Genomic DNA, 24,824 nt, shown 5'->3' with positions numbered 1-24,824 from the left:
CATGGTGTAGCACGTGTGAGAATTTCCTTCCTTCTTAGGGCTGAATAATATTCCATTGTATATATGTACCCCGTTCTCCTTATACATTCGTCTGGACTGATAATTTTGATCGTACGGATGCTTGGGCAGAAAAAATGTGATGGAGACCATCTTCTTCCAGAAAGGATGTATAGCTCATTCTGGGGGTTGGAGAGTTTGAGAAGAGAGGACCCCCCGCCCAGGAAAACTAGTGTGGGGTGGATTGCCCTCAGCATCTCCCCCTCACTTTCTCCTCTTACTATTCAGTACTTTTTGTTTATTATCCTTTCCTGGCTCTGTATTTTTTGCATCATTTAAATAGCAACAGCCTAAATTAGGAGGCTAGGATTAACGTATACATACTACTAAATATAAAAGAGATAACCAACAAGGACCTACTGCATAGCACAGGGAACAATACTCAATGTTTTGTAATAACCTATAAGGGAAAAGAGTCTGGAAAAGAATATCTATATAACTGAATCACTGTGCAGTACACCTGAAACTGACATTGTAAATCAACTATACTTCAATTTAAAAGAAAAGAGCAATCGTCTAACCCAAACCCTAAGCTCACGCTTTTATTCCGACACTAACTTAGGGAGTCATCCGTTGTGAGGACAAGGTAAATAATATTTACTGTGAGTTTAAAAGTCTTCCTGAAACAAAGCTTTGGCTATCGATGGCTCAGGATTTTTATGGCTGTGAGATTAGGAAAGAACCCGTTTTCATTCATCGGTTTCTCTGTCTCCCTTCTCTCCTTCCTCTCTATCTTTCTCTCCCTTGCCCCTCTTTCATTTCCCACCTTCAAGATATTTGTTTTGCTATCATGATACATTTGAGTCTATGTTCTTTCCCTGAAATGGCTGCAAAGAAACATAGTAGTAGCCTAACTAAATAATTTTCTAGTTAAAAAAATATTCCTAAGAAATTCTCCCTTTTTTGTTCATTTCATTTTGTATCTCTAGATCTCCAAATCTTAGGAGGAAGAGAATAGTGAAATGCTAAATACCGCAGAACGATGTTGTGTAGTTTAATGGGAATTTGAAATAATGGAAAATCTGGTACAAATACAATCCACTTACGCCAAACTTCCAGGTTTGTCCTCAAGACATACATCTTTTTAAAGAATTGTTTCAGGCTTCCCTGGTGGTGCAGTGGTTGAGAGTCCGCCTGCCAATGCAGGGGATGCGGGTTCGTGCCCCGGTCCGGGAGGATCCCACGTGCCGTGGAGCGGCTGGGCCCGTGGGCCGTGGCCGCTGAGCCTGCGCGTCCGGAGCCTGTGCTCCGCAACAGGAGAGGCCTCAGCAGTGAGAGGCCCGCGTACCGCAAAAAAAAAAAAAAAAAAAAAAAAAAAGAATTGTTTCAACCCCAAACCTGCTGTAGGTAAAAAGAGCACACAGAACATCCATCTTCCTCTTTAGAAAATGCAGTGATATAAATCAATCTTAGTTTCTTGCCTTCAGAACACTGTGAAAAATCACTGTGGGAAATGCGTGTTCTTCCCAACCTAGGCAGCTCTCTAATTCTCTCTTTAAAAAAGGGAATGAGTGATTTTGATCAGAAGGTCTTTAAAGCCCAACTCCCAAAGCAAAACTTTTTATAATCAAACTGTCCCTAGAAACACGTCTACCACAAACACTGAATGGTTTGAAGCCATAAAAAGAATTGTAGAATTTTAGAGATGGAAGGATCTTGGTCCAAACCGCTAAATGGAAGCTTCTCTTCTAGTTTACAGAATGGAAGAGGTAGCGCCATAAGAGTAGGAACTGTGGCTTGTGTGACCCATGATCGCTGTAGGATGCTAGGAGTAGGATCAGTGTATTTGGACAGCATGAAGGTGGAAGAAAGAAAGGGAGAGAGAGGGAGGAAGGAAGGAAAGAGGGACAGGAAGGTAAATAGTATTTATTACATGTTATATACATTATTTTGGGCCAAGAGCTTTTACTGTTTAGATTAACTAATTGAATTATCCCAGCAAACCACTAATGAAGATATTAATATCCCACACTTAGAGTTGAAGAAGTTCAAGTTCAAAGAATGTAAACTCATGTAATTCTAGCACATTGGAGAAAGGAGGCAGTGATACAAGAGGCAGAATTCCTCTTGAAAGGGACACAGGGTGAGAGAAAGGCAGAGAGGATGTGTGTGCAGACCCACACTTATTGAATGCTTCTACCTTTGACTACAGTACTGTAATGACATCATAGCCATGCCCATGAGTTCAAAGACCCTGAATTAATACTGACTGAAATTAATTTCCTCCTTCTTTGTCAGATATGGCGAGAGAAAAGGTGATAGTAGGATTTATAATATTTTCCTTTCTACAAGTTCTAGTATACCACTAATGTCTCTGTGAACCCCTCACCAATTGCAGTGCATAGTACATTATAGAAACATAGGAGGAAATGGCCTAATGCCAATATATAATGCTAAAAAGAAGAAAAACATCACTTTGATCCAAGCAGTGTTTGTACCCCAAGGTGTGAGTTTTGGTTATTCTGATTTCAGCTCCTAGAGCAATGGGTGCTACGACCAGTTGGCCTAACAACTCATTTCAGGAGAAGAGAAAAGACCCCTGAAGCACCCTGTGTCTGATTGGTAAGCAGGCCTTTGCTGACACATTATTTAAATAAGTTAGGAAAAGTGAAGGGCTCTCAAATTCACCAGCGTCCCTGGCCTCAAGGCACACAAATCTCTTTTCAGCGTCTTAAATGTAAGGTTCTGAGGCTCCAGGCAGACTTCTCTGGCAAATCATTTAACTTCTGCGTGTCTCAGTTTCCTCCACAATAACGTGAAAAAGCGAGGCTGGTCTCTAGGGCACATGCCAGCTCCAGCTTTCTGGGCTCCTGTGATTCCCCATGTATGGAGTGTCATCTGTGTACAGAGTATTGGATTCACTCTTGAATTTTCTGTACCAGTGGAAAGATTTATACACAAATTTTCATCACCATCATCCAGTCAGTTTCAGAGAGTAGGCTAAGAATTATTTCTATTTCTATTTCTGATTCTCACTATAATCCTTAAAATAGGCATTATTATCTCCAATATACTGATGAAAAAATCGCACTAGTTCAAGAGTTATTTGATATTAGTGATGAATTTGGGGTGCTGTAGAAATGCTGTAAGATATTTTCAAAGTTGATTCGCCAAAAAAGATTTTTGTTTGTTTTCTTTGTTTTGTTTTTTGCTTAATTCTTTTTATTTAAGATTACTTCCTTAGGCTGGACATACAAGAGAATAATTGTATTTTCAAACATACAAAGATCAACTCCTCTTCAAGGCAGCAGAAATCTCACTCTATCTATCAGGTAAATTCCTGTTTGTGGAATTTAACTTTCCACCAACAGAATGAACCACTTCTTCCTTGGTGTCCTTTCTGGACGCTGAACATATTTCTGTCACAGCGCCATAACACTTTATCGGATTTAATCACTGCATGCCTATATATATATATATATATATATATATATATATATATATATATATATATATACACACATACAGGTTTATATTTCCTCTATTGGATACATCTAAACTTATTTTTCCATCAGTATTCTTTCTTAGTTTATGCCCTCAATTTGTTGAGGAGCACATCTTCAAGTAACTTCCTAAGAAGGGTACATGAGAGGTAGACTTCCAATATAGTGGTATATTTGAATATGTTTTATTATTGGACTGATCATTTGGTTGAGAATTCTGCTCTAGATTGAAAAAAAATTTCCCTCATACTTCAAAGACATTGATCCATTTTACTTTAGGAACACTGTTATTGTTGAAAATTTTGATGCCAATCTGGCTCTACCCATTTGTGTGTGCCCTCTCTCCTACCGCTTTGTTCCTGCCCCTGCTGCGGGAAACCTTATGACCTCACATCCAGAATTTCACACAGGTAAGTCTAGGTGTGTATCATCATCCACTAACTCTTCTTGGCATCCAGTAGGCCCTTTTTTTAATAGGAAATTTGTGATTCTCTAGTGTCTCAAATGTCACCATCTGACACCCAAATGTTTTTGTCCGTAGCACATATCAATCTCTAAAATATGGAATAATTTCCTTTCCTATTTTTCCTCTTCCATCACTAGAATGTAAGCTCCAACAGGGCAGGAATTTTGGTCTTTTTTGATCACTATTGCATGCCAAGAACTGTGCCCAGCATCGAGTGGGTATTTAATAAATACTTGTTAAGTAAATCTTTGTTTCATATTTAAGAAAGGAGCAATAAAAGCCACATCTGCGTATGTAGGTCTTGTCAACAGGCAGACTTCACTTTTTTTTTAATTGTATTTTACTTTTTATGCAGCAGGTTCTTATTAGTCATCCATTTTGTGCACATCAGTGTATACATGTCAATCCCAGTCTCCCAATTCATCACACCACCACCACCATCCCCCTGCTTTCCCCCCTTGGTGTCCATACGTTTGTTCTCTACATCTGTGTCTCTATTTCTGCCCTGCAAACCGGTTCATCTGTACCATTTTTCCAGATTCCACATGTATACGTTACTAGACGATATTTGTTTTTCTCTTTCTGACTTGCTTCACATTCACGTTCAGATTGAGTGAATGGGCAGCTGACCATGCGGAGAGCCAACAATTACACTGGGAACTCTCAGATGAGAAACTGGAGAAGAATTTACACTAGGGTGCAAACACCAAAGTTATTTCCAGAGAGTTCATTCTGAAAAGCAATTGTGGTAAAAAATTTTATTTAGAGTATTGAATAAGTATCTTTAAAAATAACATGCTGGGGGGAGGCTGCAGGTAGAGAAAGAGAGAATAGAAATCAGAAGTAACTCCACTTAAATAGATGGTAGGATTATTGGTGATCATTTTTTACCTCTGTATTCTCCAATATTTTTCCGATTTTCTATGTATTATAGAAATATATAAAAATTAACAAACTGTGTTTACAAGATGCTCTAGTGAGGATTATCCCTATGATTTCTGTATGATATTAACTGTTCATGTCAGTATCTATTCAGTACTTCCTCTTCATTCCAAGTTACTACCTGATTCTCTTCAGTTTTTTCCATGTCTTTTAATTCTTTAACCATTTGGAAATACCACTTTAATTTAGGCATAGGTTTATTTAGAAGTCTTCTATTTGATACAGTTGTTATCATTTTTGCTACCTAGGCAACAAAGCATGATTCTGTCACTAACATCTTTTCATTTTTAGCAAAATGAAATCTTAAACTCTTTTAACAAACTTGTAAAAATCAAAGCCAAACTTAAATATATTCCTTTCTCTTAAAGAATAAAATAGGGAGTGGGGATAAGTATAAGGGACTGCATATATGACTGTGTTGCTTGGTGAAAGCAGAACAAGTTTGGAAAGAGAGAGAGAAGGGTGTATGTTTCAAAATAAAAGAAAAAACGTCTGGAAATATCAACAAAATCCACTTCTAATTTCCAAAGTTTGATTAATTTCTTGAAGAGGATACTGACTACCCATATTGTACCTTAAATACACATAGACCCACATACGCTATTTTTTTTTATTATGGAAGCAATGCATCTTACTATAGAAAACAAGGAGTATTAAAAATGCAAATAAAGATTCCAACTGAAATAGCCTACCCTAAATTCTAGATATAACTTCTCTTGGATGCACTTTTGAATTCTACACTTTTACTTTAAAATTATATTGTGAGGGACTTCCCTGCTGGTCCAGCGGTTAAGACTCCGCCCTTCCAATGCAGGGGGCACTGGTTCAATCCCTGGTTGGGGAACTAAGATCCCACATGCTGTGTGGCCGAAAAGAAGATAAACAAACAAATTATATTGTGAACATTTACATATAATTAAAGTTCTTCAAAACCAGAATTTTTCAGAATCATCAATATACCATAGTCTACCATTCCAATACAATTTTTGTTGAATTTATTTCCAGTTTTTGACATTATAAATAGAAAGTAAAGAATATCGCTGTGCAAAAAGCATTGTCCACATCTCTTTTTCATTTCTAATGACAGACTTCTAGAAGAATTCCTGGGCCAAGTGACCAGAGGTTTTTGGGCTCCTGAAACATACTGCCAAATACATCCCCAGGAAGATGGTAACACTAGACATTCCTTCCAGGTTACCTAACAGTATCCACCACCTGACCATCTCTCACCCTGAGTTGGCAATTAAATAGGTAAAATGATGTTTAATAAAATAGAAAACTAATAGCACAGCAAACTCTACCCAATACTCTGTAATGACCTATATGGGAAATAATCTAAAAAAAGAATGGATATACATATATGTATAACTGATTCACTTTGCTGTATACCTGAAACTGACATAATATTGTAAATCAACTATACTCCAATAAAACTTTTTAAAATAAAATGATGTTTAGATTTGTGAGATTATCAGGAAAGTTGAACTTTCCCCCATCTTTACTGACCATTCATAATTCCTCCATAAATTACCCTTGTCTTTTTATCCATTATTTCTATGGAAGTGTCAGTAATTTTCTTACAGATTGATAAAAACTCTAGAAACAAATATTACCTCTTTGTCTATCATCAGTGGCAAACATTTTTCTAACTTTGTCATTTTATTATTTCCCATGTTATTTTTCTTTTTTGTTTAAGAAATGATAGTTTTAATAGACAGCATTTAAAACTTTGTCACCGATTCTATTGATTCTGTCCTTTGGTGAAAGTTTCTTCCTTCTGAGGGTCATTTTTATTTGCTTCTAATATTTGTGTTGTTTTATTTGCTATATACATTGTTTTATATAGACATCACTGGAATTGATTACTGTGTGTGACATATGGGATAAGGTAAGGACTTAGACTAATATTTTCCATATTCCATTTATTGACTTCCATTTATTGACATCCCTTCCTTTGTTTTGATGTCAACTTTATAGCATCTCAAGCCATTGTACATAATAGAGAGCTTTCTTTTCTGAGGGCTAGTGTCTTTTATTGATCTATACTTGTGCAAGTACCACTCTTTACCGTAGCTTTGCAATATATCTTCTATCTGGTAGAACAAGTTGCACCCTGCCTCATTAGCTTTCCTTTCCAAATTTTCATTGCTATTCTTATGTATTTATTCTTCCAGAAAAACTCCCAAAGGAAAATCCCATTGAGAATGTATTGAGTTGCATTAAACCTAAAATTTAATGTGGGTAAACTTGATATATTTATGATAGTCCACACAGACACACTCTATGGCTTCCTCTTTATTTAAGCCTTACTTTATGTTTGTTTGTCTAATTCTGTGGTATTTTTCACAAAGGTCTGACATATCTTTTTATTAAGCTTATATTTCTGGGTGTTTTATATTCCTGTTACTATTGTAAAAGAGATTTTTCCCTCATTATATTTTCTGATTGTGTCTGGTGCGTTTGAAATCCATCGACACATATTCATTCATCTTGCTGAACTCACTGCTAATTATTTTTTAGCTGATTCTCTAGGGTTTTCTAGGTATATGATGATATCATCTGCAAACAATGATAACTTTGTTCTCTTTTTTCTAGTAATCACACTTCTTATTTTTGTTCTGCTGCGACCAAAACTTATAAAATAATAATTAACTGTAGGGAGAATAGCAGACATTCTTGGTTTGTTCCTGATGTTAACGGAAATGTCTCCATTGGTATTTTCGCAATAAATTATATGAGCTGTCAGTGTAAAACATTTTTTAATGTGTTAAGGAATTATTCCTTTATTCATAAATAACAAAAATATTTTCCCATCAGAAATGATTGTAATACTTTACTAATGCCTTTCAAAATTTAATGATCATTTTTTTTTATTTGACCTCTCAGTATGATATAACAATAAATATTATAATATTAAACTAAACTGATAGTTTCTGCTTGGTCGTGGTAGATTATTCTTTTCAAATATTTCTTTTTAGTCCCATTGGCTAGTATTTAGAACTTTTTTTAATTTAATTTAATTTTATTTATTTATTTTTGGCTGCATTGGGTCTTCGTTGCTGTGCGTGGGCTTTCTCTAGTTGCGTCGAATGGGGGCTACTCTCTTCCTTGTGGTGCGCGGGCTTCTCATTGCGGTGGCTTCTCTTATTGCGGAGCACGGGCTCTAGGCATGCAGGTTTCAGTACCTGTAGCACGAGGGCTCAGTAGTTGTGGCTCATGGGCTTACTTGCTCCGTGGCGTGTGGGATCTTCCCGGACCAGGGCTCGAACCCGTGTCCCCTGCATCGGCAGGCGGACTCTCAACCACTGCGCCACCAGGGAAGCCCTAGAATTTTTAAATATATAAGTTCTTTTCTTTTTATCCTGTCTTTGTTAGGTTTTATTATTAATAATAATAATGGCAGTTGTGATAATTTTGTAAGCTCATACCATGTTCCAAACACTACATTTTCTCCTATATTTTCTTACAACATTTACCAATGAGATACAGCATTATCTACATTTTGCAGATAAGGAACTGAGGCTAAGATCATACAGCTCGAGGGAGGAGCCTGCCTCTCCAGGCTGTGCTCCTTAGTTTTGAAGAGTTAAAAATGAGTTAGGTAGCTTTCCGTGCTCTGGAATAGACTACATAGAATAGGAAAAATCTGTTCCTTGAAAGCATGAAAAGAGCGATCCATATGTGTACAGGAGGCAAAATCATGCTGTGAAACCAGATAAATGCTGGCTTGAATTCCAGCTCTGTCCATCACTTAGCACTCAATAAATAGAAACTATGGTCATTATAAAAACATCTTGTCCCTAAGCCTTCTATGGCAACATTTTCATTTATGCCTGGGTCTTTTCCTAATATTTTTTTTCTATAACACCCTGTTGCCCCAAGAAATCATTTATTTCATCTGGATACTGAAATGTATTTTTTCATCGTCATAGGTACTACTCTCTTATGGTCTTAAAATCTCCATATCTTTTGTTATATTCCTGTTGGTCTTTGGTATTTAATTGTGTGCTCCCTTTTTGTCTCAGCTAGATTTTCTAAGTATTTGTCTGTTGTTTTTATTAAATAAACTTTTAATTTTAGAGTAGTGCAGTAAGCTGAATAAGAGCCCCACAAAGACATCAATGTCCTAATCTCCAGAACCTGTGAATGTTATCTTATAGGGCAATCATACAACTTTGCGGATGTGATTAAATTAAGGATTTTATGATGAGGAGGTTATTCTGGATTATCTGAGTGCACCCTGTGTGATCACAGGGTCCTTAAAAGAGCGGCCCAGGAAGATCAGACAGAGGAGAAGGCAACATGACAACAGAAGGAGAGGTTGGAGTGATGCAGCCACAAGTAAATGAATGCTGGCAGTCTCTCGAAGCCAGGAAAGACAAGGAACAGAATTGCCTCTGGGGCCTCCAGAAGGAACCAACCCTGCCGGCTCCTTGATTTTAGCCCCCCTACAACTCATTTTGGACTTCTGACCTCCAAAACTTCTTAAATTTGCATTATTTTAAGCCAATAAATCTGTGATAATTTGTTACAGTAGCAATAGGACACTAACACAAAGTTTTAGATTAACAGAAAAGTGGCAAAGATACTACAGAATTTCCATATGCCCCATCCAATTTTCCCCTATTGTTACTATCTTACGTTAGGATGGTACATTTGTCGCAATTAATGTTGATACCTTATTAACTAAAGTCCATACTTTTTTCAGATTTCTTTAGTTTTTTACTTAGTGTCCTTTTTCTGTTCCAGGAGCGCATCCAGGATACCACCTTACGTTTAGTTGTCAAGTCTCCTTTGGCTGCTCTTGGCTGTGACGGTTTCTCAGACAGACCATGTTTTGAATGACCTTGACAGTCTGAAGAATATTGATCAGGTATTATTTAGCATGCCCCTCAGTTGGGATTTAACAGCTGTTTTTCTCATGACTAGCCTGGGATTATGAGTTTTGGGGACAAGGACCACAGAGATAAAGTGCCACTCTCATCACATCATTCAAGGATACATATTGACAACATGACCCATCATTGTTGCTGTTGACCTTGATCCGGCTGAAGTAGTGTTTGTCAGTTTCTCTACCATAAAGTTACTCTTTTTCCTTCCTTTGTTTAGTGTTTTTAAAATAAGGAGCTTTTAAAATTTGTCAGTTCCACTGGTTTTTTTAATAAGTAATTAATGTCTCCTTTATGTTGATTAATTACTTCTGTTATGCTTGTGGCTCCTTTTTTTCTTTTGCTAACTTCTTAAGTCTTAGGTTGACTTATTTTTATTCTTTTTCTAAAAATACATAAGTCATTTAAGGATACATATCTCCAGTTGGCAAGGAGTTGTTTGTTTAAATGTTTAAACATTTATTATTGAGTTCTATGTTTATAGCATAGTGGTAAAAGAGTAATTTTATATAACTTTTGCCTTTCCGAGCTTTGTTTTTATTCTGTTCTATTATATGATTACTTTCTGTGCTTTCTGTATTTCCACGAATACTACGAAAGAAGTTATATATTCTGTTTGCAAGGTATAAACTAAACTCTAAATTTTGCAGTGGGTAGGAACATATTTGTTTTCATTACCACTGAATACTCGGCTTCTCAAACAGGGCCTAATTATTTAGTGAAGTACGACTTCACTAAATAATTACTTAGTAAATGACTACAAAATTTTGACACTCTCAGTTGTGACAAACAGAAATGTCTCCAGACATGGCCAACTGTCCCCTTGTGAACAAAATCACCGAGTGAACCACTGCTCTAAGGTGGTAAGATTGTCCACATATGAAACACAAGTGAATCTGCTCAAAAAGTATCAGAATTAATATTTGAATTCAGCAAAGTTAGTTGATAGATTAAAAATATCAATATTAAAATAAATTACATTTCTATATAGCAGTAATAAACCTTTAGAAAATGTAATTTTTAAATAAATAACATGAATGATAGCAATAAAAATTAGAAAGAATAAATCTAATAAAAGATATGCAAGGGCTTTAGGAAGAAAATTACAAAAATGTAATGAAAGATATTAAAGACATAAGAACAGAGAAATTTACAATAATCCTGTATGAGAAGATTCATTGTCATTGAGGTGTCGTTTCTTCCCAAACTGATCTATAAATGCAGTGTAATTCCAATCAGAAGCCAATAGGGAGTTTTCATGGGATTTGACAAACTGATTCTAATTGGGGAACATGGAATAAAGATAGCTAAAGCACTTTTGCAGAAAACTAATTTGGGAACCTTGCTATATCATATATCAAAGTTTACTCTAAAGCTATAGTAATCAAGAATGTAGGCAGAGCTAGGCAAATAGAACCAGGAAACAGAATAGATATTTTATTTATAGACCTGCACATATATGGAAACTTGATATATGACAGAGGAGGCTTTCAAAACAGTAGGCAAAGGATATAACATGCTGAGATAACTGACCTTATATTTTGAAAAATTATTTTTATTTGTTTATTTATTATCTGTCTTTTCCCACTGCAAAGGAAACTCCATGAGGGCAGTGATTTGATCCATTTCCTCCACAGTTGTGTTTCAATGTTGCCTTGGATAACTACTGTTCAGTTACATTGTAACTCATCAACATAAATATTTTGCTTTTGCTTTTGAGTCTTCGTGGCTTCTGGTCTCAAATATTCCCTTGTATTGTGGGAATCCCAAAGAACAAAGAGGTCCACATTGAGTTCTCCTCCACAGCTTTCTGACTCGGCACTTTATGCTACTGAGCAGTTATGCCCACCTGCGGGTCCTTTGGCCTGGCTGGCTAGAGCATGGCCGTCATCAGGCCCGCCCCGGACTGAGCCCCTAAATGGGTCAGTCACTTCTCACAGATGAAAGACATTCACAATCACACAAGGTGCCCTCATCCAGGCCCCTCTCTCCCACGTACGGGTCTAAGAGAGTTTGCCTAAGAGAACCAGGTGATATTAGTAGCTCAGGGCAAATCCATTAACCCTCCAGGAAAATTGAATAAATCTGCATGCCTCTCAGACATTATTCACTCATTTACCATGAATTTGTGAGCTCTATTATTTGCCAGGCACTACCCAATCATTAATACTTCTGACTCCAAGAGTTCTGTTTTCTATTACAGGGTCTGAGCACCTCAGCCAGCTGACATATCAAGTTCAAGATCTAAAGCCATAAGTAGTGGCACAGGGATGTGGCAAAAGTCTTGAACTGGCTCTCTGAGCCTTTCAAGTGGACCATAAACACCTCGCATTCAAGGTTCTCCTTCATCTTGACCCAGCAAACCCCCTCCACACACTGCACACAGGCCCCTCACACTCCAATCTCTCCATCCCCTCACTACCCAGCAAACATGCCAGCATCCCTCCTGACTCTGGCTCCATGCTTCTGCTCTGGCTACCCTCTCAGTCTACAAACCCTCTGTGTCCTCTGTGCCCATCCAAATTCTTCTTTCCTCCAGGACCCAGATGCTTTGATCAGTGTGTGCCCCATTGAATGTAGGGCACTCTGATGGCCCTGGTCCTGAGTGTGGAGGCTCGTGACCCCGCCTAGACGTCTGTCTGGGATTGCTCTTCCAGTGCCTCATGGGTTGGTCTAAAGATGATATCGAGTGAAATTCCACTCCAGGAAAGAAACCTCTGTATTTTATAGTATAGGAAACTAATGCATGGAGTGGTTGAGTGACTCATTCTAGGAAACAAACTAGAAATAGGAGGTAGCTGGGCACAGTGGAAAACACTTGGTTCTCTAAAGTTAGAAACACCTGACTGTGAATCCTGCTTGGGCAATTTACTAGCTGAGTGACCCCAAGCAAATTGCTTCACCATCCTGAACCACTTTTTCTTTATGCATAAATTGGGAAGGATAATATCTTCTTTGCAAGATTGTTGTGAAGGTAAGAGATAAAGTACATAAAATACCGGACGTACGAAATTTAACTGCAGGTTTCCATTCTTTCTTAATTTTATTACACTGTCTCTTTCTACAAGACCAACCTCCTTGAAAGTATGTTCTATGTTGTATCAGTGCCCTATATGCTCCATAACACCAACGCAGTTCAGAGCACACCGTGGGGCTCTCAGAAATACATTTTTAAGTTTAAAAAAAAAAAAAGGTTGTTTTCTGAAAGAACAATATTAACTTAAATGAACAATAAGTTGAAACCTACTCTCTTGTTTTTTTCCATTCTTATTGCTCTGGTATGCTCTTCTCTTTTACATATATTCCCATATGTGACAAAATATTATGTAAACAAAGAAAATGTTAATAATGAATGAGATTTATAGCCTATAAGAGAGTCGTGTTCTTGAACAAGATTTGGTTTCAATCCATGAAAAATAATGAATTATTCCCAATGTTAATTTATATTTTTGTATAAAACCCCCAGATATCAGAACTGAAAAGGTTTCCTGAACCATGCCAGAGGGTAGCTTCTAAGTTTAGAAGTTTAGTGTGCTCTGGTACAATGCCACTTACAGGGTGAGAAAAGTTCATGATTTCCCATTGTGTGAAGTCACATGTACAAAGTCCTTTTGTCCAAGTGGCCTTGTCATGTGACATCATTAAATATTTTTCACTTGGCCTTCTAATCACGTCCAAAATGTCATACCCCTAGAAGCAATTCGATGTATGAATAAATGGAAATTTGAGGTGAGGCTCAAAGGGGTCACCAGAATTATACTGTGACTAGTGAACCAAACGCAGACATCTCCAAGTTTACTTAAAACATGTACAAAGTGAGAAAAATTCAAATTAAGAGCTAAAGTCATATCAGGGTTAAGAGGTAAAAATAGCAGATGGGGCAGGTTATTGGAGGACAAAGAGTGAAGGAGTTTCTTTTGTTTGCGAATAGAGTTTGATCAGGATGGAGTTCATAGCATTTGAGGACTTGTTCATTTTTCCAAAAGGAAACAAAAGCAAACTGATGATTTAGTAGAAAATAGAAGACAAAAGAATTGGAATTTTACTTCTCACATGACATGAATACAAACATGCAACATTTTTCTTATTTTGAAAAATCACCAAGGGTTATTTGGCAGGAATATTATTTTTAAATTCCTGCTTTAAGCTATTCATTTTTACCTTCTGAAGCAGAAGGTAAAATTACACCTCTTACACCAGACGCGATCCCCCTATCGCTGTTAAATCACATGAACCCACAAAAGCCTGTGTCTGCTTGTTTCATTCTACAGATTCTCAATCAGCCTTCATGAATGCTTGTTTTGACACTGCGCTGTTAGCAATTCTGTGTGCACTCCCCAGGCTCCTCCTTTCCTTCAATAACAAATCTTCATTAGACTTCAATTTTTCAGCCATTTAAACCCTGACTACACATTTTAGAATATTATCTAGCTCATCTATTTGCTAAAATTATATGGTAACTTTTTCAATAAAAGATACAGTTGTTGTGACACAGCTCCACAATTTCTACATGTTAAAACAATATTCTTTTAACAACAATATTAGCACGCATTTGAAAAATTATTGGACGGGAGGAGTGTTATTTTCTTTAAGGATTTCTTGAGAAGGAGCCACATACCAAGTCTGTATTACACTCTCTAACAGAAATAAAGGAGATGAAAAGAAATTGTAAGTGGATGAGCTATTCCTCCAGTGGTGTTAATTATGGAAATGAATTCTGGGGCCCCTGATGAAAGCTTTTTTTCCCTTGCTTTCCTGCCTAGAAGGGTTAATAGAGCTAAGGCCACTTTAAGAGTTAAGCAAAGGAAACACAGCCCAGGTCTTCCACAAATCTCTAAAGGGCTTCCAACATCCAGAATCATCTAGTTCTTTGCCATTACCCAGGAGTCTCAGGGAACACTGATCTTCCTTTCATGGTGCCCTTGTGAATACTGGTCTTATTGATATAAAACTGATGGCACTGGAATTTCTAAAGAAAGTGGTGCTCTGGATAGGGAAAGTGACACTTTTTGAAGCTGCACAAATTTCAAAGAAGACTGAGAAAACATCAGTTGACCATCTCAAAAAATGATTTTAAAGAGGTTTATGGAGATTATGGGGGGACTAGAGACCCCAGTATCTCCCACACTTGCATACACTGGCTTTTCTTCCTCTTTACATATATCTCCTTAATAATGAACCTCCCACCTCCCTGGCAATCAGCCAAACTGAAAAAGCCTACTGCACCATACTTTGAAGAATATGTCATACTGTATTAATACAAAGTAAATTCCAGGAATCATGTACTTTTGTAGAGTTCTGCTTTCCCTAACTTTAAAGAAAATACCTTTTATTTTTCTCCTTGGATTCACTATGTGGAGCTAAGACCAATGTGATGCTTTCAATATTTGATATGTGAATCTAATAATATGAATTTTCATTGCCCATTATAGTTTACAATGCACTTCCTTTTATATAACATTGTTTCTCAAACAGAGCTAATCATAGATGTCATGGGGGAATAGAAGATCAAAGAATAAAGAGCATCAATTTATTTTTCCTGCTGGTAAGACATTTAAAATGTTATTTTGTATTAAAACAAATACACATCTATTTTAAGTATAATGCATAATTCACATGAATTTCTCAGATGAGACTTCAAAGACATGTCAGGACTAAAATTTGCAGCTACAAGCTTTGCCCGTGGTCTGCTAAGAGCATTAAGGGTGCTGGGTAGAAATTTGAGTAGGATAGGTAAACATTTTTCTTATTTTATTCCCCCATGCCAAAAAAATGTACAGTAAATAACATGTTTGTCCATTTACCAAACTAAACTTAGCTTAGAAAACTCAGGCTTGGAAGGTTCAGAAATTCTCCAAATCAATTTCCCACTTTCTACTTGACAGGGCCCTTTCTGGCTGCTTCTCCATGAGTGAGACCTCAGTTTACAATGGTTTCGCTGGTATGGAAGGCTGGATAATAGCCTTCTCAAAACTTCCACATCCCAATACCCAGAACCTGTGAATACATTACCTTACAATCATCTTATTTTTCTGATGAGCAAACTGCGGCATGGAAAATATTAAAAGCATGACCAAGAAACATGAATATACACTCTACAAAAGAATATTAAAGTGTCAGTGGGCATAGAAAAAGATCCTCAGCACCCTGGTCATCAGAAAAATGCAAATTAAAATAATAATAAGGTACCTACATATGCATTAGAATGGCTAAAGACACTATTAAGTGTTGACAAGGCTATTTAGCAACTGGTGCTCTCATATATTATTGATATGGGGTGTAATATGATAAAAATCACTATGAAAACATTTTCACAATTTCTTGTATGGTAAGCATATACTTAGTGACACCCAGCATTCCCACTCCTAGGAATTTACTGAAGAGAAATAAAAACATATGTCCACACGGATATTTGTTATTTTATTATTATTAAATACACAAAACAAAAGTTCCTAGCAGCTTTTTTCACAATAACTTAGATTGGAAATAACTCATAAGTCCATCAATAGATGAGTGGACAAATTCTGGTATATCCATATAATGGAATACTTCTGAACAATGAACAGGAATAGTGAAACACGCAAAACATGCATGAATCTCAGAAACATGCTAAGTAAAAGAAGTCAGATACAAAAGAGTACATACTGTATGATTCCATTTACTCTAGAAGAGACAAATCTAATCTATAGTGATAGGAAAGCAGATCAATGATTGCTTGAGTTGGCGGTTTCCAGGTTAACTGGAAAGCAGTACAAGGAAGCATTTTAGGGTGATGGAAATGTTCTTTATCTTGATAGTGTTGGTAGTTATACAGGTATATAAATTTGACAAAATTTGTAGAAATTAACCCTTAAAATGAGAACACTTCACTGCATATAAATTATACCTCAATAAAATTGATTTTTAAACAATTTACAGAGCCACACAGCTAAAGTCATAAGGCTTGGATTTGAAACCAGCCCGTCCAACTCTAGAGTCTGTGCTCTCACCACTAGATAATACTGCCTCTCAGGGCTATTCAGGTACCATCAACGCAAACAATTGTCCCTAACTGTGTGAATTAAAATTCCTTGACACTCCTCCCACCAAGAGATGGAGTCTAGTTCTCCTTCCTGTGAATGTGGGCTGGCCTGTGAGCACCTTGACCAATAGAGTAAAGCAGAAATGGCACTATTCCAGTTCTGAGATACCCTTTAAGAGGCTGGCAGCTTCTACATTGGTCTCTTAGAACTCTGAGATGCCTTACAAGAGGCCAAAATACCCTGCTTGAGAGCCTACATGGCTCAGAGCCCTGAAACTTCATAGAGTGGGAGAGGGCTCCAGCCGAGCCCAGCTTCCTGCCATTCTCCAAAAGACACAAAGTATATGAGTGAAAATGTCTTAGACCCTCCAGACCAGACAACCCCTGCGTGAGTACTACTGAATGACCCCACACAACATCATATGGGGCAGTAGAATTGCCCAGCTGAGCCCTGCCTGAATTCCTGACGCACAGAATCATGAGATATAACTTAGAAGCTATTGTTTTAAACATTAAGTTTTGGGTACTCTGTTGTGCAGCAGTTAACTGGAAAACTGATCGAAGGGCATTATTCCCTTTTTGTTGCTGCTGGGGGTTTTCAGTGCTTCATGGAAACCTCTCTCTCTAGCATTCCAGATGTGCTACTATAATTGTCCCACTCATAAGCTCAATAAAGGATGAACAGCTGAATTATGGAGGTCCATCATCACTTGTTACAGCAAGTCGATAAATAAAGAGAAATGTGAAATTAGAACCACCAGGATGCCCTGCTCAGCTACCGCATTAGGGCTACTGATGGTTCTTCATTGTATTTACGGTAAGGTATAGGTGATCTGTAGCACTCCTAACCCCAAAATTAAACAACTTCAAGCTTTTGTGCAGTAACTAGATACTTATATAATTGTCCTATGAAAGGTGACCTTTTCTGAAACACTGCATCATTTACTGGATACAGAGAAGCCATTGGATGCAGCAGAATGAAGATTATTTTCTGAAATATTGGGCGATGTGTGACTTCAGCCTCTGTGCTAATGCAGTATGATAAATACAAAGTACTGAGGCTTCACTCTACGGGCTTAGCTATAAAATGCCAGCTGTCCCTAAGCACCAATCGCTTGCCACTCAAGAACACTCAGTGTAAAGAATAGACCTGTGCGCAAACTGGCAGAGAAGCCCTTGTGGGTACTGCAGATGCAAGAATTGTCCGGACTATGCTAATGCCATTCAGCTAAAAATGCTTCCACTTGTTATAATTTCTGAGTGTATTCTCCTGAAATCAAAGTTTTAAATTTATTTGTTTGGTTGTGTGTGTGTGTGTGTATACAACAACCCAGACTCTTTATCTGCAGTCTGAAAAAACAATATTGAATGCTAATGCTTAAATGATCTGCCACTACTATTAGTAATGCCAGGTCACGTCCCTCCTGGCATAAAAGCCCCTACAAGCCACTAACTGAAAGCTACTTACCACAGCTGAAAAATTCTGACATGATCTCCCCACTGCCAACCTCTTTCACCTGACGTTGTCTTTCCCTTCCCTGTTCTCTAGTCACAGGGGCCTTTATTAAGCACTTATTATGTGCCAGGTTCTGTGGCAAGTTCTTTAGATGTGTTATCTGATTTAATATTCATAACAGCCCTGGGAAGCAGATTCTATTGCAATGTTACAGATAAACAAATTAAAACCTAGAAATTGTGTATCTTGGCCAAGGTGACATAAATATTGGGAGTTAGAGCCAGATATTTAACTCTCTATAGACTGATTCAATCCCCAAGTGTGTATCTTCCTTGAATTCAGACCATATATCAAACTGCCTTATTGATCTCGCCACTTGAATGTCTAATAGACATCTCAAACTTAACGTGCTAAGTGATCCAACTCAGAAATTTTGTGTTGGCAAGGATGTGGAGAAAAAGGGAACCCTTGTATACTGCTGGTGGGAATGTAAATTGGTGCGGCCCCTGTGGAAAACATTATGGAGGTTCCTCAAAAAATTAAAAATAGAACTACCATATGATCCAGCAATTCCACTCCTGGGTACATACCCAGAAAAAATGAAAACACTAATTTGGAAAGATATATATTCCCCAATGTTCACAGCAGCACTATTTACAATTGTCAAGATACGGAAGCAACCCAAGTGTCCATCAACAGACAAATAGACAAGGAAGATACACACATATAATGTGTGGCATATAATGGTACACACACATATATGTACCATATAATGGTACACACATATAATGGAATATGACTCAGCCATAAAAAGAAATGAAATATTTCCATTTGAAGCAACGTGGATGGACCTAGAGAATATTATGCTTAGTGAAATAAATCAGACAAATACTATATAATATCACTTACATAGGGAATCTAAAAAATAATACAAATGAATGTATATACGAGACAGAAACAGACTCACAGACATAGGAGAAAAACTTGTGATTACCAAAGGAGCGGGGAGAGGGACAAATTAGGAGTATAGGATTAACACACACAAACTACTATACATAAAATAGATAAACACAAGGATTTATTTTGTAGCACAGAGAATTACACCCAATATTTTGTAATAACCTATAATGAAATATAATCTGCAAAAAAAACCTTATTATCACTTAGATGTACACCTGAAACCAACACAGTATTGTAAATCAGCTATACTTCAATTAAAGAAAAAAGCACATGGACCAAAAAAAAGAAAAAGCAAAGTTTTGGTTTCCCCTTTTTATCCCCATCTTCCCAGCCTCAGTGAGTGACACCACCCAGTTGCCAAAGACAAAAGCTTACGTGTCATTTTTCATTTCTCTCCTTCCCTCAACACCAACATTCAATTTCTCAGCAGCTCCTGTTAGGTTTCTATCCAAAATGTAACCTGAATCTGCCTACTTCTCTCATCTCCATTGCTACAAGCCTAATCTGAGCCATCTTCAACCTCCTACCCGAGATGAGAGTCTCCTGCCTGGCTGCCCTGCATCCTCTCATTTGGTCATCCTGCAGTGGCCATAATGGTCTCTATGAAGAGGTACCACTCACTCCTTAAGACCCTCCCATGCTTTCTTCCCACTGCATGTAGAATGAGAGCTAAACTCCTCTCTATAGCCTCCAAAATCACTTGATCTGGCATCCCTGCCAGTTTTCAACCTCTCATTGCTTGTTATTGTCTTTTTTTGTTATTGTTGCTGCTGTTGTTTGGGAAGGGGAACTCAAAATCTGAGAGCTGTGTCAATCATACTCCTTAATACATGGTGCATTGTCATCTTTGATCAACATAGATCCCTCGCTTGTTTGTTAGTTGGTTGGCTTATTTCCTTTTGTCCAAATTCCCCACTTGCACTTCCACTTCCTAACGTGTTTCATTTTTATGTCTTATTATAAATTGTGTATTGATGTTTTGTGTACATATATTTCTAATTTATGTAAATGATACTGTGTAATAAATCACATTCTCCTTCTTTTCAAATCCAGTGCTGTGTTTTGAAGATACGTTTATGCTGCATGTTGCATGTTGCCTCTAGTCTATCTTCTCATTGCTGTATATTACTCTCTGGTCCATCCATCACTTTTTGACTATCTGTCCCCTGGGGAGTGGACACCCAGGTTAGCCTGGCTCCCACTCTGGACGACCACAAACAATAAGCATCCCATTATTGTGGACTTATGTGAGAATTGCTTTGCAGTATATTTCAGAGTGGAGTGGCTGGGTAATCTTGTATATTTAATTTGAAAATATACTGCCAAATTGCTCTCCAGAAGGCTACAGCCTATGTCCCCCCCAGCAATGCATAACAGCACCATAATCCCTGACCCAGTGTTCCTGCCAACCTAGGCATTATCCCGCTTTCTGAATTTCATCACTCAAATAATGGAAAGTTTATGATAGCTAATGACTTTGAGCATCTTATATGTATCATAGCACTTTAGGTCTCCTCTTATGGAAATTGCCTGTTCATGGCCTTTGCCTATTTTTCCCACTAGGATTATGTGTTTTTCTTGCTGATTTTTGCAAAAGTTCCCTTCTAATGCTGGATATAATTCCCTGAATGATGTTAGACAATGAAAATATTTTCTCCCAAAGTATCATCTGTCTGTTAACTTTATCAATGTTATTTCTTGTTAAGTAGCAATTTTTTGCTTTAATAAAATTGAATTCACCTTTCTTTCCTTCATGATTTATGTTTCTGAATATTTTTAGGAAGTCCTTTCTCACCACCAAGATGCAGGTAATAAGGCTTTTTGTTTTTCCCTTCCAGGGCTTGCAGCTCTTTTTTCCCATTTCTTATTGCTTGGAAAAGCCCTCCAGTTTATGTTACATAGTAGCAATAATAGCATTTTTTTCTTGTTCCCAGTTTTAAAGTAACTGCATCTTCAGTTTTTCCACAAGTATAGTTTTTGTTGTGAATTTTCAGTTAAAGTGAGTCCCTACAGTTCCTTGTCTTCTGATAGACTGACCATAAACAGGTATTGACTTATTTATGTTTTATCAAATGATTTTTCTACATCAATTGAGATTAATAATATTTTAATAAACAATTATAAATGTTTTACGTTAGTCTACTCATGTGGTGAATTATGTTGATAAACTTTTCTCACATTAAACCATCCCTTCATTCCAGGGATAAGAAGGATAACTAATCTTTTATATAGAGTATGACATTTATGATCATAAGTAAAACAGACCTATCATTTTCTTATGTGTATTATTTTTGTCTTATTCCCATCTACTTCCAAAGTCATTACACTGGCGTCACAGAATGATCTGCTCAATTCATTTCCTATGTTCTGTAAGTACTTATATAAGATAGAAATTGACTGTTCCTCCAAATGTTGCTAATACTAATGTAAAAAACCATCTGTACTTGAGATCTGAGGGGACGGTTTGTCTTTTAGACACCCTTTTAGCTAGTAGTTATTGATACTTAAGTATTAGGTACTATTGATATTTAACTGGTATATCTAAGTTATCCATTTCTTCTTGTGCCAATTTTGACATCTTGTAATTTCTTGGCATTTGTCTATTACATATAGGTTTTCAAATGCTATAATACTCTTTTCTTATTTTTTTAAATCTTTCTTGAGACTGACCTTATTTCTGCTTTTTAATTTTGATTCTTATTTGCATTCTCTCTCTTTTACCTTTTATTAAGTGAATATTTTACTGAAGTATAACATATACACAGAAAACTATATATCATAGGTGTGTAGCCCTATGAATTTTTGTGAGGCATATATTTTGGAATAGAAATGGTGGATCAAGCATACATATGTACACAAAAACACAGGTACAAAAATTATTATAGCAATATAATTTGTAGCTGCCAAAAGTTAAAATAACCTAAATGGTCATCAATGATAGGCTAGATAAAGAAACATTAGTATGTTCACATCATGGAATACTATGCAGCAATAAAAAATATAAACACATAAAAACATGGAAAAATACACAAACATAATGTTGGACCAAAGAAACCAGATACAAGTGGGGATATACAATATGATCTCATTTATATAAAATTCAAAATAGGCAAAAGTAAATTCTGGTTTTGGGGGTCAGAACAATGGTTAACTTTGGGTGGTCAGGGACTGGTTAGGGCTTCAGGGAGGGATCTGGGGTGCTGATATTGTTCTATATTGTGATCTGGGTAGTAGTCACAGACATGTTCACTTTGTAAAAATTCTGTGAACTACATGTACTTATGATTTATGCACTTTTCTATGTATATAATATACTTTAATAAAATATTTACAGAAGAGACACCGACTGTCACAGTGGAGTAATTACAAACCCTAGGAGTAACCCACCCATGGTAAGAACGTTTCAAAAAAGCGATTTCAAGAGGTTAAAAATAAAGACTTGGCAGAGTTACAAGCATAAGCAAACAAACAAAAGGAGTGGTAATATTAAAATTAGGCAAGGTGGAAAGTAAGGTTAAAAGTACTGAACGGGATACAGATGAATATAATGTGATGGTTAAAAAGCACAATATTTATCAAGAAGTCATGATGGTCAAAAGCTTTCTTACACCTAATAAAATAAGAGCTACATACATAAAGCAAGTCTTCTAGAACCTACTTAAAAGGCAATTAGAGGGCTTCCCTGGTGGCGCAGTGGTTGAGAGTCTGCCTGCCAATGCAGGGGACGTGGGTTCAAGCCCTGGTCCGGGAAGATCCCACATGCTACGGAGCAGCTAAGCCTGTGTGCCACAACTACTGAGCCTCTGCTCTGGAGCCCACGAGCCACAACTACTGAGCCCGCATGCCACAACTACTGAAGCCCGCACGCCTAGAGCCCGTGCTCTGCAACAAGAGAAGCCACCCAATGAGAAGCCTGTGCACCGCAACGAAGAGTAGCCCCCGCTTGACGCAACTAGAGAAAGCCTGCACGCAGCAACAAAGACCCAATGCGGCCAGAATTAAAGTAAATAAATAAATAAAATAAATAATTTTTTTAAAAAATGCAGTTAGAGAGGGAGAAGTCAGCACACTTCTTTCGGAATCAGAGAATCTGGTACTCAAAGACAAGGAGAGACTGAACAGTATATCAACAAATTCAAATTAATAAATCTTTAGAATAAATTTGGAAATCTCAAGTAGAAATATACAGTCTTCATATACCATTAAATATTTACAGAAATCAATAATATAAATATCCAAAAACAGTATAAATTAAGTTTATTAATAACCCATAAAATTAAGAATAAATAATGAAATGTTGAGCCAAAGTAGAAAATATTAACTACTTGGAAAGTAAAAACATATTTTTAAATACCCATTAGGTCAATAAGATCTCAAAGCTAAAATGATAAACTCTATAGAAAGCAATAGAAAAGGAAAATACTTCATACATGAACTTATGGTACACAAAGATGTATTCAGAGTTAAAAAATAATAATGCATAGTCACAATGCCTTTATTATTTTAAGTAAGAAAAATAAAAGATGAAGAAAAATTTGCTGTCTAGGAAATTTTAAAAGGTTATTAAAATTTTTTTTGCAATTTAGGAAGAGAGAATTTATAGAGAAAAAAATTGAACCTAACAAAATAAGAAACAAAATTTAGTAGAATGATTAATGAAACCAAATGCTGGTATTTCAAAAGAACCAATAAAATACACAACCTATTGCAAACTTGATAAAGAAAATAAAAGAGTAAAAATATGAACAATTAGGGATGAAAAAAGAGACAAATTACAATGTAAGAGAGTTTTTTAAAAATTATGAGACAGAATTATATGAAACTCCATGGCAACAAATTTGCAAATCTAGAGGAAATGGATAATTTCTCAGTAAAATAAAAATGACCAAAATTAACCCAAGAGGAAGGCACGAAAAATTTTGAATAGACCAATTACCACAGAAGACATTGGAAAGGTCAAAAAGATCTTCCACTGAAAATGTTACCTACTGGTTTCATAGCTGAAATCTATCTAACCTTTAAAGAACAGCTAGTTCCTATATCTTTTAAATGATTCCAGGCCATAGAAAAAAATACAGAGGTTCCTGATACATTTTACAAAGCCTGCACAACTTTAACACCAAAACTATGAAGAAGAAATAGATGACTGTAATCTCACTTATGTATATAAATGCAAAAAAATCTTTTTTAAAAAAGTAAATAGAATCTAGCAGGATAACTAAAGAATAAAACAACACAAATAGGATTTATTCAAAAAATGCAAAAGTTGTTGTACATTAGGAAGTCTATCAAAGTAATTTGTTAGAGCAAAAAGGGAAAAATTTGATCATATCAAAGACGCAAAGAAGGCATTTAATAAATTCAACAATCATTCCTATAACACTCCAGGTAGGGGGTGGAACTTCCAGAAGGCCTGAGTGAGAAGCTCAGAAAATACCATCCCCCCAAAACAATGATAAAACTTAACAAAATTGTCAGAAACAATCACTTCAAACTCTAGAAATTAACCAAAGCATAAAACAAATTTAAAAGTATTATTTACTCCTGGTTACATTCCTTGTTGTGAAATCTCTTTTGTCTGATATTAATA

General features: G+C 36.5%; 1 long non-coding RNA gene across 1 annotated transcript in view; it reads left to right on the top strand.

Annotated features, from left to right (window-relative positions):
• The window catches only part of LOC132510066 (uncharacterized), a 111,824-nt gene extending 90,592 nt beyond the window's left edge, over window positions 1-21,232 (top strand). The window contains exons 4-6 of the long non-coding RNA XR_009537224.1: window positions 9,658-9,781; window positions 15,273-15,342; window positions 19,662-21,232. This is a non-coding gene — a long non-coding RNA (uncharacterized LOC132510066). The remainder of the gene's footprint in view (window positions 1-9,657; window positions 9,782-15,272; window positions 15,343-19,661) is intronic.
• The last annotated feature ends 3,592 nt before the right edge of the window (window positions 21,233-24,824 follow it).

Source organism: Lagenorhynchus albirostris, chromosome 2, assembly GCF_949774975.1.
Source record: "Lagenorhynchus albirostris chromosome 2, mLagAlb1.1, whole genome shotgun sequence".
NCBI lineage: Eukaryota > Metazoa > Chordata > Mammalia > Artiodactyla > Delphinidae > Lagenorhynchus > Lagenorhynchus albirostris.
The sequence above is the reverse complement of the archived record's forward strand: the minus strand, read 5'-3'. Positions and strand labels throughout refer to the sequence as shown.